Here is a 16807-nt window from a genome sequence, read left to right as displayed (position 1 = left end):
ATGTGCAACTCCTAAGATGTGAGTAGCTACCAAGAAGGCCTTAATGTGTTCATCTGTAGTAACCTTCCCATCACCTAAAAATTTAGGGAATTCTTCCTTGAACCAACTGGAAGTGGGTGATAATTTGTTAGTGCCAATGGTCCTATTGCTATAGCCCATGGAGCAGCCATAATTGTTTTGGTAAGGTATGGCAGAAAATTAACAATTAGGGGAGCAATGATTCCATGTAGGGCCAATACTTAGTAGGTGGTATGTGAAGTACATTGATTCCTAACAGGGGAAGGTGGTCTACTTTTGCTCTTCTTTTCACCTTTCTATTTTGGAATGTCTAGGATGGGAAAACCAAGTTCTAAAAGTTTATGGAAAGTAGGGTCTTGTCCACCCTCTTCTTTGGTACTTCTAAGGAACCTTATTTGTTCCAAGGTGTTAGGCTAGTTTTGTCTTTTAGCTTTACATCTCAATTGTCTTTTTTCTTTTTGGATGTTTCTCCTCTGAACAACCCCTTCTAAAGCTTCAGCTCTTGATTCTTCCTCTTCCAATACTTGGCTAGCATTCCTATAATGTTTAGTGTTCCTTTAATTTTTCCAAACAAATGTATTAAGAGATGAAATTATGTCTTCTAGGTCATCTTGAAAACCCAGGTTAGGTTAGAGCACTAGAAAAATGTTCTCATGAGGTAGTACCATTTTTCCTAATGATATAGGCTTATTAGTCAAGTGACTATTCATATCCCCAACAGAGTTGCCAAAAATCTGTTGGTAAATAGATTTTGTTCTTTTTTTATTATGACTCTTGAACACCTAGATTATGAACAATATCGGATTACAAGCAGTTGAAAAGCCACTTTTGGATAGACTAGCTTTTCTCTAAATTTATAGGTATAGCTCCCTATGGTGGATTTGTAATGAATTATGTTTTATTCCTAAAACTAATATGGGGGTGTGTTCTTGACGTGAGAATAGAAGAGATAAAACTAAGCCAAACCTAAATAGGATCTTAGGTAGAAAAATATTTCTAAAGAATTGATTAAGTTCATGAACCCACACATCTTATGAACTCACAAAGCTTAATAACTTAAAATAGTAGAACAACTGAACTGAATTAACTTGAATCTAAACTACAATGAAGAAGAACGTAACTAAAGGGGAGAAAATGTTTAAAAGATTAATCTTTGAACATGCAATGACATTACTTATGACATATGTTCGCTGCCTCAAAATAGGTGAATGAAACTCCATTCTTTCCTTGCTACAATTCAAATAGAAGAGAAAACATATAGCTAACAACTAATAGAAATGGAACAGAAAATAGTTGATACAAAATACCATTCAATTGACTCTACAACATCAAGTACTTCACAACAATTTTTTTTTGACCTTTTATTAATCTTTCAATTCCATAAACATAGGATTTTGAGATGACCATTACAATAGAAGTTCAATGAATTCATTTCATTAAAGAATGACAAATAGAAAGAAATGAGTTTTTTGTATTGCAATAATTACATAAGAAAGTAAAAGTGGGGTAGAATGTGAATCACTCCGTCTTCTTCCCCTTTTCTACTTTTGTTCTATAGGCCTTAGCAGAAACTATGATTGGGATTAGCTCTTCATGCCTAGGCATGTATATGTTAGTGTATCTCAACAACCACTTAGAATGCTCCCTGGCCAACTCCTTCACAATATTCCATTGACTTGGAAATTGCTCTGTGGCCATGTGTATGCATCACCTAAGTTTCTAGAGTTTTGTAACTTTGTTGTGATTACTGGAAAATACATTAGTCAGACTATCTAAGAATTTGGAGAAATTCTCCTTCATGACGTTTATCCCAATGAGTGCTTTCCCTTGGCCACTAGTTTGTGAATCTCTATGTAGTCTCCTCATGAGTTCAAATCCTCTATCTTGGGTCTTCTTCACTTTATCCTCTATTTCCTTAAGTCTTTTTTCTACTAATAAGATCATTTTGGACTTGAATTGCATGCTCTAAATCCATTTGAATAGAGATGCATCTCCCTTTGGCAAGATTTTTTCCTCAAGGACTTCCTTTGCCTTCATTTGAATGATCATATTTAGAAGAGAGATACAATCATTGCTATTCACTCTTTCTCCAACCAAAGTACTACTATTTGCTAAAATTTTATCCTTCTCTATTTCTAATCTTAAGATAACATTGTCAATTTGTTCTATAATAGAGACTCCCTCTAATTTGAGCTTCCTAGTCCAATCTTTACCAATTTGGAAAATGTGCCTATCTTCCTAAAGTTGAGAGATAAGGGCTTGAACTTTGGCAGTAGAATAATTTCTTGTTACTGATACTCTAGAGATAGTTGCCAATGGAGTGACCAATTGTTTGATGAATCTATTCAACTCTTTAATCTTAGCCTTCATCCTAAATTTTGACAACTTCAGGTTTTCCAATTGTCCCTTAGTTAATTGGTTGACTTCAACAAGCCAACCTTGGTGTCATGTTTGGCCTCTCCAAGGTCCACCGAGTGCAAAGTAAAATCATTAGTAGTCATATCTCTAGCCTTTCTCTAGAGCTTGATAAATGAGCTTAGAAGAGCTCTAGCCTTTCTCCACCTTTGAGGTTCTCTTCATTGCCTCATTAGATTCAATAGATTCACTGCTACTACTCTATCCATCTCCCAAATCTACTATTCGCACTGGGGAGCCACTTGGTTGTAGAAGTGTAGCACTTATTGGCAGAATTGGGCTATGATGAGATGAGGGAACTGGGGTGACATTAGGAGAGGGGACTAGTGTAACATGAAGAGAGGGAACTAAGGTAATAGTACTATCCTTTGGCTCCTCTATCTTCTTCTCCTCAACATCATTTTGGGTTCTAGTAATTGGGAGGGGGCCATCATGACAAGTCTTAGCTATGGGGATTCTCTTGTCTAGAGGTTGGTCACCTTCTCCCAAAGCTTGAGCTGGTCCTTGAGTGATAGCCACCATTATGCCTAGTGTAACACTTTAAGAGGAAGAGGGAGTGGTAGTTTCTAGAGAAGCTTGAGTGACTATGCCTTTACTCTAGCTTCTTTTGGCATTCCATTTGACCCATTTCCCAGTTCTTTTCATGATTCAGGCCATCATAGTGTCTAAATCTTCCTTAGCATCCTCATAATGCTCTAAATTGATAGGAGTGTTTCTTAACTTAGTTAGATATGTATTACTATACATACATTTCCCATCATCCTCCAATCCTTCAACATTAAGATTGATATTATATGTTTTTATTTGCTCCACTATGAGCTTGGTAAAAAAAAGAACTTGACTTTCAAATTCATCTTTACAATCTGCCCAATAATATTCAACTATGTTAATGTGTTTGATCAAACTCCTAATTTGCAACACCTCCCTAGCATATCCATTTAGAACAAACATAGGTTTGAAGACCTCATACATCTCCAATTTATATTTCATCTCAAACACTTTGAGCATATTCTTTGCATTAGATTGGGGCTTGTAACTAAAAGCTCCTACTTTCATAAGGAGCTCATATCCCTTTTTTTCAACCTTCTACTTAGCACATTCACCTGGATTTTCTACCTCATAATCTCTATCAACATGATCATGTCGCTCAAATACCTTGGAAACTTCAAGGGGAATCCATCAAAAGCTACAAGATGCAAATATGAGAAAGATGAGAATTGGATAAAATAGGTTTTGAACTGACTAATGGTTTCCATTGCCTCTAGACTAAATCTCCTCTCTGGGCATCCTTGGAACTCCCTACAAATTCTCATCGTGAATGCATCATTAAATTTCACATACTCTACATAACTATTTTGAAATTACAAACATGGATAGAACTCATAACGCTTCACATCATTAGGAATTTTTTCTATTCTTGGAAGGCTTGACCATAACTATAGAGATGCTAGCATGTAAATCAGAAAGGAAGACATATAGAAAGTGTTGTAGAACTTCGCAACATTGAGATCAATGGAAAGATTTTCACTTACCTCATGAGCCCAATCAATATATTGTTTATGTAAAAAAATAACTTGTACTAGAAATAAATATAGTTCAATGAAATTTAGAGCTTCTAGCTCACCTTTTAGTCTATGTAGGAGAACCAGAATGTCTACAATCTTAGGTTTGAGATTAGTACCAAATAGAGTTTTAAGGACCTTACTCTTGGCACTCTGTGGCTTTCGAAACTAGGATTGCATAATTTCCTTCCTCCTCACCATATTCTTTGTAGAGAACTCATAGACTACTCCTCATGCTGTTAAGTCTAAAAACTCCACCCATTCTGGAACTCAGAGGAAATTCACCATAGTTTGCCTATCCATAGAGATTAATACCATATGATCAGGTAACACAATCTATTTAGTATCTGGGGTGTACTGATTTATGCATTCATAAATCAATTGTGGAGCTTGGACTGCCACTAAGAGACTAGTTGCATCTACTAGTCCACTTCCTTGGAGCTTCTCAATTATGGGATGAATTGTCTTTGACTTTAGCCTCCTTTGAAAATTTTAGATATCATAAAAATGGAGTGAAGTATCCATGAAATTCTACAATGTTGACTTGATTCCACTTAGCCCATCAAAACCCACAAACCTGGTTGTCATTCTATCTAAGAATGAAGTAAATTGAAATTTTGAATCTAGATGAAGAATAAAATATTGAATTTGCAAACACAGACTATTTGGAAGAGTTATGTAATTTAACAGAATAATAGTTCAAGAAAAAGTGGTAGTTTGAATAACAGTTATGTTTCCATCTATATAGGGGTCTCAATTCATCTGTTGATCTTCAAAATTCATGCCAAATGAATGAATTAAAGGATAAATCCATTGAAACGATAAATATAGGAGCTCTAATGGATATTTTGGTATCTTTTCACTATTTCTACTACTGTAATGGTAACTTTCTTTTCTTTCATACTTACTTTTTTGTTTCCCATTAAGTTTCAAAGAATTATGAATAGAGTACCCCATAAGGAAATATCCACCTAATAGAATTCTACTTAGTATACCTTTCCTAGAATGGTTAGATTATTTTCACTATCATCTTAAGATGTTTTGTGTGTAATTTGTGGTCCCGATCTTCTTACAAAGTTGATTTTCTCTTGAATGTGGAAAATCATCCTCATGGGTTGACAACCCACCGAGGAGAAGACAATTCTCATTTTTCCACCCAGGCTTTCCTTTAAACTTTATCCTTTGAGTTAATATTTCCTTTGGGTTTGAAAAGGCTTCAAAGGATTGTGAAAGTCAAAAAGAGCCCCACTTTCTCATTTCTTTCCTTTACAATTGCCTTTGGTAGAAAATGGACTTCATGGGTCAAAAGCCCATTGAGGAGAAGTCAGTTTTGACTTTTTTACATGATGAATCTTGAATGTTTCCCAAGGTAGAATATTGTAGTAAAAATAGGGATTTTCCATAAGATAGCTCATTATCTTCTTACATCCATCTATGAGCCTCATTTGTTGCTCTTTGCAGGAAATTGCCTTCATAGGTAGAAAACCAACCGAGTAGAAGGTGATGCTCAATTTTCTTGAAGCTTCCTTCTTTCATCGAAAACATGATAAGCCATGAACAAGCTTAGCTTTGTCAATAACTTTTGAATTTTGTAAGAATCCCCATCAAATAAGGTACTAACCTACCCATAAACTCACAATATCAAGGAAAACCACCTGGCCATGAAATGTGGGAGAAGGGAAAGATGAAAAATTTGATGGAGACGCTTTTCACCTAAGAGGAATTAAAACTAAACCCAAACATACTTAAGCTTAACTGAGACACAAAATTTTCCACTTTTGCAAAATGGTTATAAGGTGAAAAGTGGGGCAACAACTAGCTCTGACTAGGGACCTAGGTAGACTACACCCAAGTAAGGAACTCAAAATCTTTGGTTTCATAAAAATAAAAGGTGGCAACATAACAAAACTAAAATAGGGAAAAATGGGGAAGCAAAGGAAATGAAGGAAAACTAACTAGAAAAATATGGAAAGGAACTAAATGTAACTATAATACAATATAGGGATTACCTTTTCTTAGTTTGAAATTTGATAAAGCTTCAAATCCTAACCATTATAGGTCAGAGGTAGCACTTTTCCATCTTGATAAGCCAATTTGAAAGAATTATCCTCAAATTCCTGATGAATTATGAATGAACCTTACCACAAGGTATCAAACTTTTTATGCATACCCTTTGGAGCACTTCACTTATCCTAGAGTAACACACTATCTCCTACCATGAATTTTTGTGGTCTTTCCTTCTTATTGAATATATTTCTTACTCGCATCTAGTGTTGTTTGATGTGATCTACGATTTCTTCTCTTTCCTCTTCAAGCTTTCTTAATTACAAAGTCCTCTTTTCTAAACCATCTTTATAGATATCATCTTCAATCACTATTGTAAGTTTGTTCGTAGCCAATCCCAAAGGTAATGGAAGATTAGCCTTAGTTCCATAGACTAATTCAAAAGGTGATATGCCAATTGCCCTCTTAGGTGTTACTCTATCTGCCCACAATGCCTCATGAATTTTCTTGTGCCAAGTCTTTTGATTATTTGACACAAATTTCTTGACAATATTTATCAAATTCTTGTCACTAGACTTGGCTTAACCATTTCCTTGTGGGAAATAATCAAAAAAATGACTGACTATGATTCCATGCTCAGAGAAAAAATTGGTAATCTCAATTGAAGATAAATAGGTTGTGTTGTCTATCACTAATTTGATGGGAACACAAAACCTAACCAATATGTTTTCCTTAATGAATTTGCATACTACTTTATAAGTAGTTTTCTGAGTTGCTTTAGCTTCCACCCACTTAGTGAAGTAATAAGTCATAGTTATCACATATTGCTGACTAGAATTGATTGTTGGATTAATTGGACCAATGAAATCAAGATCCCATTGTTGAAAAGGTTCTTCGATGATGACAGGTCTTAGCAGTAGAGCAACTAATTGAGGATGCCCAACAAATATCTTACACTTTTGCATTTTGCCACCTAGGAATGGGCATCTTTGAACATTTCAAGCTAGTAATAACACTATCTTAATATTTTGAAACCCATGACTAAGGATGAAAAATGCCCTCCACAGGCTTCATCATGAAATGTTTTCAACAACTTTTCTTGCTGTTCTTTGTCTACACATCTAAGGAAAGTGCCATCCATGACATTTTAAAACAATTTTCCATCCCAAATTACATGCTTATGTGTTTTCAATTCAAGATCTCTCCTTTATCTTACAATTAGGCCCTCTAGACATTCTCCATATGTTAGCAGATAAGTAATATTTACAAACCACAGATCATGAATACCTATAGCCAAAACTAGTTTCTTTTCTCCCAATTCTTCAGATTCTTTAACGATCTTGTTTTCCAAAATCACCTTGCACAAGGCATTACCCCTTACTAGCTTGGTAGGTTTAATTTTTATATCATACTCTTGTGTCTTTTCTATTCATGTTCCTCTAACATTACACCCTACATCCTATTGTGTTAATAGACTTTTTACTACTACATTTAGCACATAAATGAGAAAATGTGAATGCAAGATGTAAAATCAAAAAAATTTAATTCTTTGACTACTACAAAAGAATGTTTCTCAATTTGTGAGTATTTGAATTCATGATTTTTTAGGGGTATGCTCATGAAAGCTATTGGGACTTGTATCCCTCCATTATTATCTTGCATAAGTATTCTTGATAAAGTGTGTTTAGAAGCATAATAGTAGATGATGAAATCTCACTTATAATTCAGGTGACATAATACTAGAGCATTAGCAATAGCAATTTTTATATTCATAAATGCTTTTTTTCCTACCTCTTTCCATTTGAAATTTGAATTTCTTTTCATCATGTCCACAATACACTTAGTGATTTCTACAAAATTCATTACAAACCTTTAGAGGAAATTCACCTGCCTCAAGAATGATTTAACTCCTATTTTATTTGTTGGCAAGCTCAATCTTCGAATGGATTCAACTCATTCAAGATCAATTCTAATACCCTCTTGAGAAAATATATGACCAAGGAGCTTTCCCTTTGTCACAAAGAACACATATTTTTTGGGATTAAGTGAGATTCCATGTTCCCAACTCTTTTGCAATACTTTCATCAAATCCTCTATGTGATATTTTCTCTTTTTTGAAAGCACTATGAGATTGTGCATACATATAACTATAATCTAGTCCTTTAGATTAGCACATGTTTTACTAATACACCTTTGAAATGTAGTGCCTGCATTAATGAGCCTAAAGGGCATTCCATGATATGGAAACATACCCCATGGGGTGGTGAACATTGTTTTATGCTGATCCTTTTTTTCCAGTTCAATGTGATTGTAACCTAAGAATCTGTCAAGGATGGACATCATTTTGGTTGTAGCCATTATTTGTAGTAAATAATCTATATTAGGGAGATCAAAATTATCCTTCAGTGATGCTTGGTTCAAATTCTAGAAATCAACACAGATCCTTATTTCTTTGTTTTTCTTTACAATTGGTACTATATTAGCTATCTAGGTAGAGTGATGGATGGGATAGATGATTTTTATCTTTAGCATCTTGTCAACTTCTGAAAATATAGCATTTTTCTACCTTAGGATTGTAATTCCTCTATTGATGCCCGAAAGGGACTGCATAAGGTTTGAGGGGAATTTGATGTTTTATCTTCCCACCTCTATAGCTTTTCAAATCTTTGTAACTCCAAGAAAAAGCATCATGATATTCTATGAAGAGTTTTTTTTTTAGCTTCTTTCTCTTTAGGAAAACAAAATTTCCCAATATTAATCATTTCAATATCATAAGTATCTCCAATATTCACCCCTTCATACTCACCATTAGTAGAACCTTTTTCTATCCTCTTTTGTTTTATGTAAGAATCATGTCTATTGAATAATATTTTTAAAGATACAAAGTATGGGGGAATGATATTACCTCATAGTTGGACTTCATCATTTTGATCCCTTCTCTCCTTGACATTAGAGTTTTAATGATTATCATTATTTGATTCATGTCTAGAACTAGATTTTTCATTTTCTTGGAATAACTGCAAACTTCTATCATTCTCAAAGACTTGGCAAGACTCTACATTGTCAGGGATAGAGACTCAGTATATGATTTCTACCTAATACTTCTTATCTTTGAATTTTGGATGAGGTAGCAATAGAGAAGCAGAAACAACTAATGAATTGGCTTTGGTATTCATTTCCCTTGGTATTGATTGGATTGAAAAGGCATCAAGACCTTCTATTTCATCCCAAACCCTATTTCTATAATTCTTCAACTTGTGATTCTTCATAGAGTATTGCCCCTTAATTTGTCTTACAATGAGCTCTGCATCACCTCAAGATTTTAGGATTTTTATTCCTTTTTCTTTTGCAACTACTATCCCTTGAAGTATGGCTTCATACTCTATAGTGTTTTTTGTATTTCCAAACTCCAAGTTGAAAGCTGTGGGTTTGGGTTCAACTTCAGGGCGTATTAACACTACACCTACACTAGATCCTAATAAGGAACAACTTCTATCAAACTCCAATGTCCATATAGATGATGACTCTCTGTTCACTTAAGGATTTTATCTCTGAGCCTTCAATTTCTTGCTCATTTAGAGTGTCTTTAGTAAATAACATCTAATTGCAAAACTCCAACTCTTGATAGAGAATCTGAGCTTTAAGATCATCTAATTTTAGGATAGTGAATTTTTCTTTTTCTTTAGGTTCTAGTTTAACTTTCTTATTCCCTATAGGTATAAACACTTGGGACTAGTCTAGTTCTATTTCTCCTACCAAGTCTTAGCAAAATATCTTGCTTAAGAGAAGCCCATAGCTTGCTAGAATATCTACCACTACTATGGTTAGTAAAAGTTTCTTTTTTAGATGAGAGGCTAAGGCTACTTGAGTGTATTTAATTTGCTTGAGCAAGGGGACTTGTTTAGCATCCATAGAGTAACACCTCCCATGAACTTTGGTAAGGTTGAGACCTAAGGCTTTGGCTACAGAATGAGGCATAACATTGCCTGATGCACTTAAATCTATTATGCAATTGCTAAACTTACATCCACTGATATATAGAGAAATATAAAATGGATTAGGTTTTTTCCTAGGAGAGGTTGCTAAAATAGTAGAATCCTCTTGATTAAACAAGTTTGATGCCAAAGTTTCATATCTTTCTTCCATGGTCACATTGTGATTTAAATCTATAGCATTCCCTTTACAACAATCTACCAGCCTTTTCAACTTAGAGGGATGAGACTTCAAATAATCTATGGGTGAAATTTGGATTTTTGATTCTTTATAGAATTGAATGAAATCAAAGGGAATTTTGTCCCTACCTATTTGAGATGTAGATAATCCTTGATCAACATGAACATTACTCGCTGATGGACTAGGATCATTCTTGTAAACATGACTGGAGGATTGATTCTTTTGTTGTTGACCTCGAGTCAATATTGTATATGAAGTTCTATTAATAGTTGCTAGCATTTACCCTTTGGTTTACAATTTGACCCATATTCCAAAAGTAAATTTCTAGAGTCACCATTTGAGTATGAATCTAACTCTAAACAAGGAGTTGTTATGTTCATATCATTGGTGGATAATAACTATATCATACGAGCAGTTTCCAGATGGCTTTCAGTATCAGGATCCATTGTCAAATGAAGGACACACATATTTTATTTCTTTGGTGCTGCTTCAATTGGCAACATGGGTTGTGAGCCTATGAGCTGCAAAAAATTTCCGTCATTGTTACTTCTAGGAAAATTTTGATAATTTTTCTGGTAGGAACTATTGAATCTAGGTAATTGCCTTTTTACTACTACCACCTCATTTAATATTTTCTGAATAATTTCATCAAATGATGTGGTGTTACTAGAACTTCCTTTAATTTTAAGTTCACTTCCATTTTCCAATGGAAATCAATTCATCTTCAAATTAAATTGCCTTCTTTTTTGCCTTTTCTAAATCCATGGGATGTGCCCTTCTCAAGTCATAATTGATTATCACACTTATGAAGAAGGTTTTTAGATTACTGATAGGAGGCCTATCAGAAGTTGGAATTCTACTAGTAATCTTATTGAAATTAGCAACATAATCCCTCATACTCATGGTGGGTTTCTTTTTCATGGATGTCAACTATGTTAACAAGACATGTTCATCTTACACAGTCTTAAATCTTGTCTCAAAGTTTGTTCTCATTATATCTTAGTAATTTTACAGCAACATCCTCATGTACAACTCCTAATATGTGAGTAGCTACAAAGAAGGCATTAATGTGTTCATCTCTAGTAACTTTTCCATCACCTAAAATTTAGGGAAATTCTTCCTTGAACCAACTGGGAGTGGGTGATAAGCTATTAGTGCCAATCGTCTGGTTGCTCTAGCCCATGGAGCAGCCATAATTTTTCTAGCAAGGTATGGTAGAAAATTGACAATTGGGTGAGTAGTGATTCTGTGTAGGGCCAATACCTTGCAGGTGGTATGTGAAGTGCTTCGATTCCTAATAGAGGAAGGTGGTCTAGTTTGGCTCTTCTTTTCACCTTTCTATTTCAAAACTTCTCAGAGCTTAGTCAGATATGTATTACTATACATATGTTTCCCATCATCCTCCAATCATTCAACATTAAGATTGATATTGTAGGAGTTGAGAATCCGACTTCGATAATGTGCCAAGATCACCTACAATGCAAATAACTTGCTAAAGAGAAACCTAGGGAGCAAAGAGCTTTAAGTAAATACCGTACAGGAATATTTCACAATAGGAAATTAGAATTTCTATGTGAAAAATAGAATTGGAATGAATTTACAATGAGTGAGAGATCAAATAAAAAGGCCTCATAGAAGCTTGTAGAACAAGCTGGAATGAGGTAGGAGATAAGGTTGACAACCAAGCACACATCCACAAGAGGTGGAAAAGATAAGTATGCTAAAGGAAAAAACTCCCATGTTGTCAACAACTAACCTCAAGTACATGCATTAACCTAAGTAAGCTTAAGTAATAGAATAAATAATTAACAATTATTTGATTATTTACTCTAACACCCCCCCTTAAGTGCAACTTAGGGGAATACCTTAAGCTTACAAAACAAAGGAAAAAATGAAAAATTGGTCCCAAAAACAAGGCCATTTTAGGTACCCAAGTACAACGCAAGAAAATGCAACCTTTGTAAAACGAGGAAAGAGAGAAAATCACTTGGGAAAAACTCTCCCCCAAAAAGAGGTAAAACAACATGCTGAAAAAAACATGAATTGAAGGAAGAAAGGCCTCAACCAATCTCTCCAAGGAAAACTTCTGTAACCCCAAGAATTGACTATAGTTGAATAAAGCAAGGTGATGCAAAAGGCTTAGTGAAGATGTCTACAACCTGACCGACTGTAGAAATGTACTCCAATGCAATAACACCATCCTAGATCAACTGACAGATGAAATGCATATGAAACTCAATGTGTTTGGTATGCTAATGTTCCACTGAGTTGCATGAAATATGGATGGGACTCTAATTATCACACCACAAAATAGTGGGACGATTAGGAGGAAAGCCAAATTATGTCATCAACTAACGAAGCCATAAAGCCTCCTAACTAGCAAGAACTACGGTCCTATACTCAACTTCTGTAGATGAAAGTGCTTGAGCATGCTGCTTCTTGCATGACCATGTGATGGGACCGGAGCCAAGGCAAAACACAAAGCCAAAAGTAGACTTCTGATCATCAACATCACTAACCCAATTTGAGTCATTGTAGCTAACAATGTGTTGAGTCCCTGTAGTGTAGTGAATGCCATACATGAGTGTGCCCTGAATGTAGCACAAAATACACTTGGTAGCTTGCCAATGACTCTCATGAGGCTCTTGAGAAAATTGAGAGACTAGACCAACCACAAAAGAAAGATTAGGGCAAGTGTGTGTTAGTTACAATAGGCTACCAACCAACTATCGATACAAAGTAGCATCCATTGTAGATGAAGAGTAGGAGGACATTCAACTAAAATGGTGTAGGAGAAGCCTTACAATTAAGCATGTGAAAGCAAAAAAGCATGTCAAGAGCATACTTCTGTTGATACACAAAAATGCTAGTAGGAGACTGATGAATCTAAAGACCAAGAAAGTAGTGTAGCAAACCAAGATTAGTCATCTCAAACTAGTCCATCAATGCACACTTAACATCTTGGAGAATGAATGATGAACTACCTATAAGGATAAGATCATCAACATAAAAAACAAGAATTAGAATTTCATGACCAAGATGTTGAATGTACACTATGGGATCAAAATGGAAGCGAGTGAAGCCTGCAGACAACAAAAATGAGTCCATCTTCTCATACCAAGCCCTAGGGGCTTGTTTGAGACCATACAATGAACGTCAAAGCCTACAAACCAAGGTAGGATCCTACACAAACCCTGGAGGATGCTCCATATAAATCTCTTGAGTGATATCACTATGCAGGAAGGCACTTTTCACATCCATATGATAAACTAGCCATCCCTGTGAAGTTGCGAGGGATAAGACAAGGAAAATAGAATTCATCTTGGCGACAAGGGAAAATGTCTCAGAATAATCAACACCCTCAACTTGCAAAAAACCCTTCGCTACAAGGTGAGCCTTATACTTATCAATAGAACCATCAACAACATACTTAGTGCGGTAAATCCACTTACAATGCACTAGTTTTCTCCCCTTGGGAAGAGAACACAGATCCCATGTGTGGTTCTTCATCAAGGAAGAATATTCCTCCTCCATTGCACTATCCTATTCTGAATGTCCTGTCACCTCCGTAAATGTCTAAGGATTAGTACTAACAACATGACTGAGTAGACTGGAACTTGTAGTGTGAGAACAGGTGTGACAGGATGTGGATGGGTCACCAGCTAGAGATCTTGTAGCCTCAACAGTAGCTCGAGCCCATTTAGGCATCTAGGGAGGATCCTATGGTGGAGGTATATTGGGATCACCATGATCATCATCCTCATCATTTGTGAAAAAAAGTGGAGATGAAGAGGGAGTAGTGGGAGCTAGAGGAGGTGCTGGAGATGAGGAATGAACTATAGGATGGCTCTCATCAAACTAGACATCCCATTGAAATAGGACCTCTCTAGAATTAGGATCAAATAACCTATAAGCTTTTACATCCTTGTAGTAGCCAACAAAAATTAGTGGTTGGCTCTTTATTTCCATTGCTTTCCTCTGAGAATTAGGTACAAATGCATATGCTATACTCCCAAAAACTCTGAATGATGACATATCAGGCTTGACATGGGACTAAGCCTCCTCGAGAGTGATATGTCTAAGTGCCTTGTGAAGCATCTGATTCTGATTTTAGTTGGCACAATTGACTACCTCTGCCCAAAAACATGAATCCATGGACCTAAACTGAATCATGCAATTTTCCATCTCCTGAAGGGTTCTATTCTTTCTCTCAGCCACACCATTCTGGTGAGGAGTGTAGGGCATTGAAAGTTGATGCTGAAGACCACACTTAGAATAGAAATCTCTGAAAGCCTAGTTCACATACTCCCCACCATTGTCCATGTGTATCTGTCGAATAGAAAGCCCAGACTACTTCTCTACAAATACCTTGAAAACTTGAAATGAGTTGAAGGCATTAGACCTGTACTTAAGAAAGTACACCCATGTGCATTTGGAGAAGTCATCAATGAATGTAAGCACATATCTAGCACCCTAAATTGAAGGAGTAGGAAATGACATAAGGTCACTATGAATCAACTCCAAAGGTGCTAAAGCACGAGTGTCTCATCCATGTGGAAAAGAATCCCTATGTTGCTTGCCAAGTACACATCCTTGACAAACACCATCTGGATAGGAAATCTGGCTAAGCCCAAGAACAAGTTCCTGTGTGCTCATCTACTGAAGATATCTATAATTGACATGCCAAAAAAATTCATGCCAAATTCTACTTACTGAATCTGCATGTGCAACTAAGCATGAACCTGTGTCATTCGAAGACTCAAATCCATCAAATCTATAGAGGCGAGATGCAGAGTTGACACTCCCAGTGGCCATGATCATATTTAGATCATGCAAGTCTCAAATAACTGCATCATGTGGTGAGAATTCAAGTATCTTCCTAGAGCCAGAGTGGAAAATCTAATAGATAGATAGAAGGTTCATCAAAATATTAGGAACACAAAGTACATCTTGTAGAGAGCCCCCAACCAAAGAAACAATGCCAGAACCCAAAACTAAAAGTTGTGAAGAGTTCCCAACTACAATCTATTTGGTGGCATAAGGAGCAAGTGAAGTAAGAAACTTAGGAGTGTTTGTTAAGTGGTGAGAAGCCCAGGAATCAAGAATCCATAAAGGCATTGACGTCATAGCTTGTTCAGAAGAAGCATGACCTTTCCATGTAGGTGGAGATGAAGACTGAGGAGCTAAAATGTGATGTACCTTCATGGCTTCCTCTAAAGCCTCTAATAATTTCCAACACCTGGAAACTGAATCTCCATCTTTCCCACAAAAATTGCAGTTCTCACTTGATTTCTTCTTGGTCTTGGAGGTAGACTCACCCGACTTTGAAGAATATTTACCCTTGGGAGGGTTTTCTTGAGGATTAGTTGGAGGCTTAGGATCAAATTTTGATGTGTCTTTCTTTAATTTTCCTCTATTCTTTGATTTCCCCTTAGAATTTTGAGCAACCAATGCTTGGCTAGAAGAGCCAGAGCCATCCATCTGTTGGATCTTTGCCTATTCCCTAGTCAACCTATCACAAAATGTCTCAAATGTAGGCATCCTATGTCTATCTCCAAGAGCATCCATGGTGGAGTAGAAAGTAGAAGAAAAACCTTATACTGCCCCTTCAACTTTTAGAGTATAAAAAATATGCACTCATTATCATTTTTGTTATTCCCACATCCTTGTAAAACTATACGTAGGGATTTGAACTTCATCAGAAAGTACTTGATGGTGGGAAAGTTGCTTGGTGACAAAGAAGTTAATTCTACATCCAACTGAAGTGCTCAAAACTCATTCACCTATCCAAACAAAGTCTGAAATTTCTGCCAATAAGCCTGTGGAGTAGTGAAACCATCCAAGTGAAATAGGAGACTGTCTGAAATGTTTAGTGCAACTAGTCCCATGGCTTCATCCATCTTGTTCTTTTGATGTAGAACCTCAAAAGGTAATGTAAGAACTAGCTAATTCTCATCTAGACAAGACCATAGACCTCTTGACATGAGAAGCCTTGTCATTTGTGCCTACCAGGCATGGTAGTTGTATGGTGTGAGATGGGTCATAGATGGATCTGCCATTGAGAGAAAGAAGAAGACAAAAGTAGAAGGGTCTTAATTGAAGTAAATTATAGAAAATAAAGACACCGCTGCCACAAACGTACAAGAATATCTTCCAAATACCACAAAAACAACTATGGAAAGAAAAAAACTAGAAAAGAACCTAGATTTGTTGATGCAAAATAGGAGGAAACACAAGCCTCTACTTTGATGCCAAAAATGAGAGCTCAAACAAACATGGAATCTTATGAAACTAGTACTAATGTTTCTATCTTTGAGTCAGCTTTCTAATGCTTCTTTTGGATCAAAAAAATATTTCTGTATGTTCAAGTTACGGCCAAAAAATTGACTGCTGCTCCAAAATGGCACCTTGCTGGAAAATTACAAACACTGTGTTAAATTTGAGGCTTGTATGGCTATAAGAATATCATCACTGAATTGATGATGATAGTAGCTAGAATGATGATGTCAGCTGATGGAAAGATGATGTTAGCTTGACAAAAAATGACATCAGCACCAGTACCAAAAAGATGATGTAATTTATCGAAAAGATGACATCAACATCATACAATGCCATGAAGTGATGTAAGCAAGTCA

This window comes from Cupressus sempervirens, chromosome 10 (genome assembly GCF_028749045.1).
Source record: "Cupressus sempervirens isolate cs-2001-9-10 chromosome 10, ASM2874904v1, whole genome shotgun sequence".
NCBI lineage: Eukaryota > Viridiplantae > Streptophyta > Pinopsida > Cupressales > Cupressaceae > Cupressus > Cupressus sempervirens.
This window is presented reverse-complemented; position numbering follows the sequence as displayed.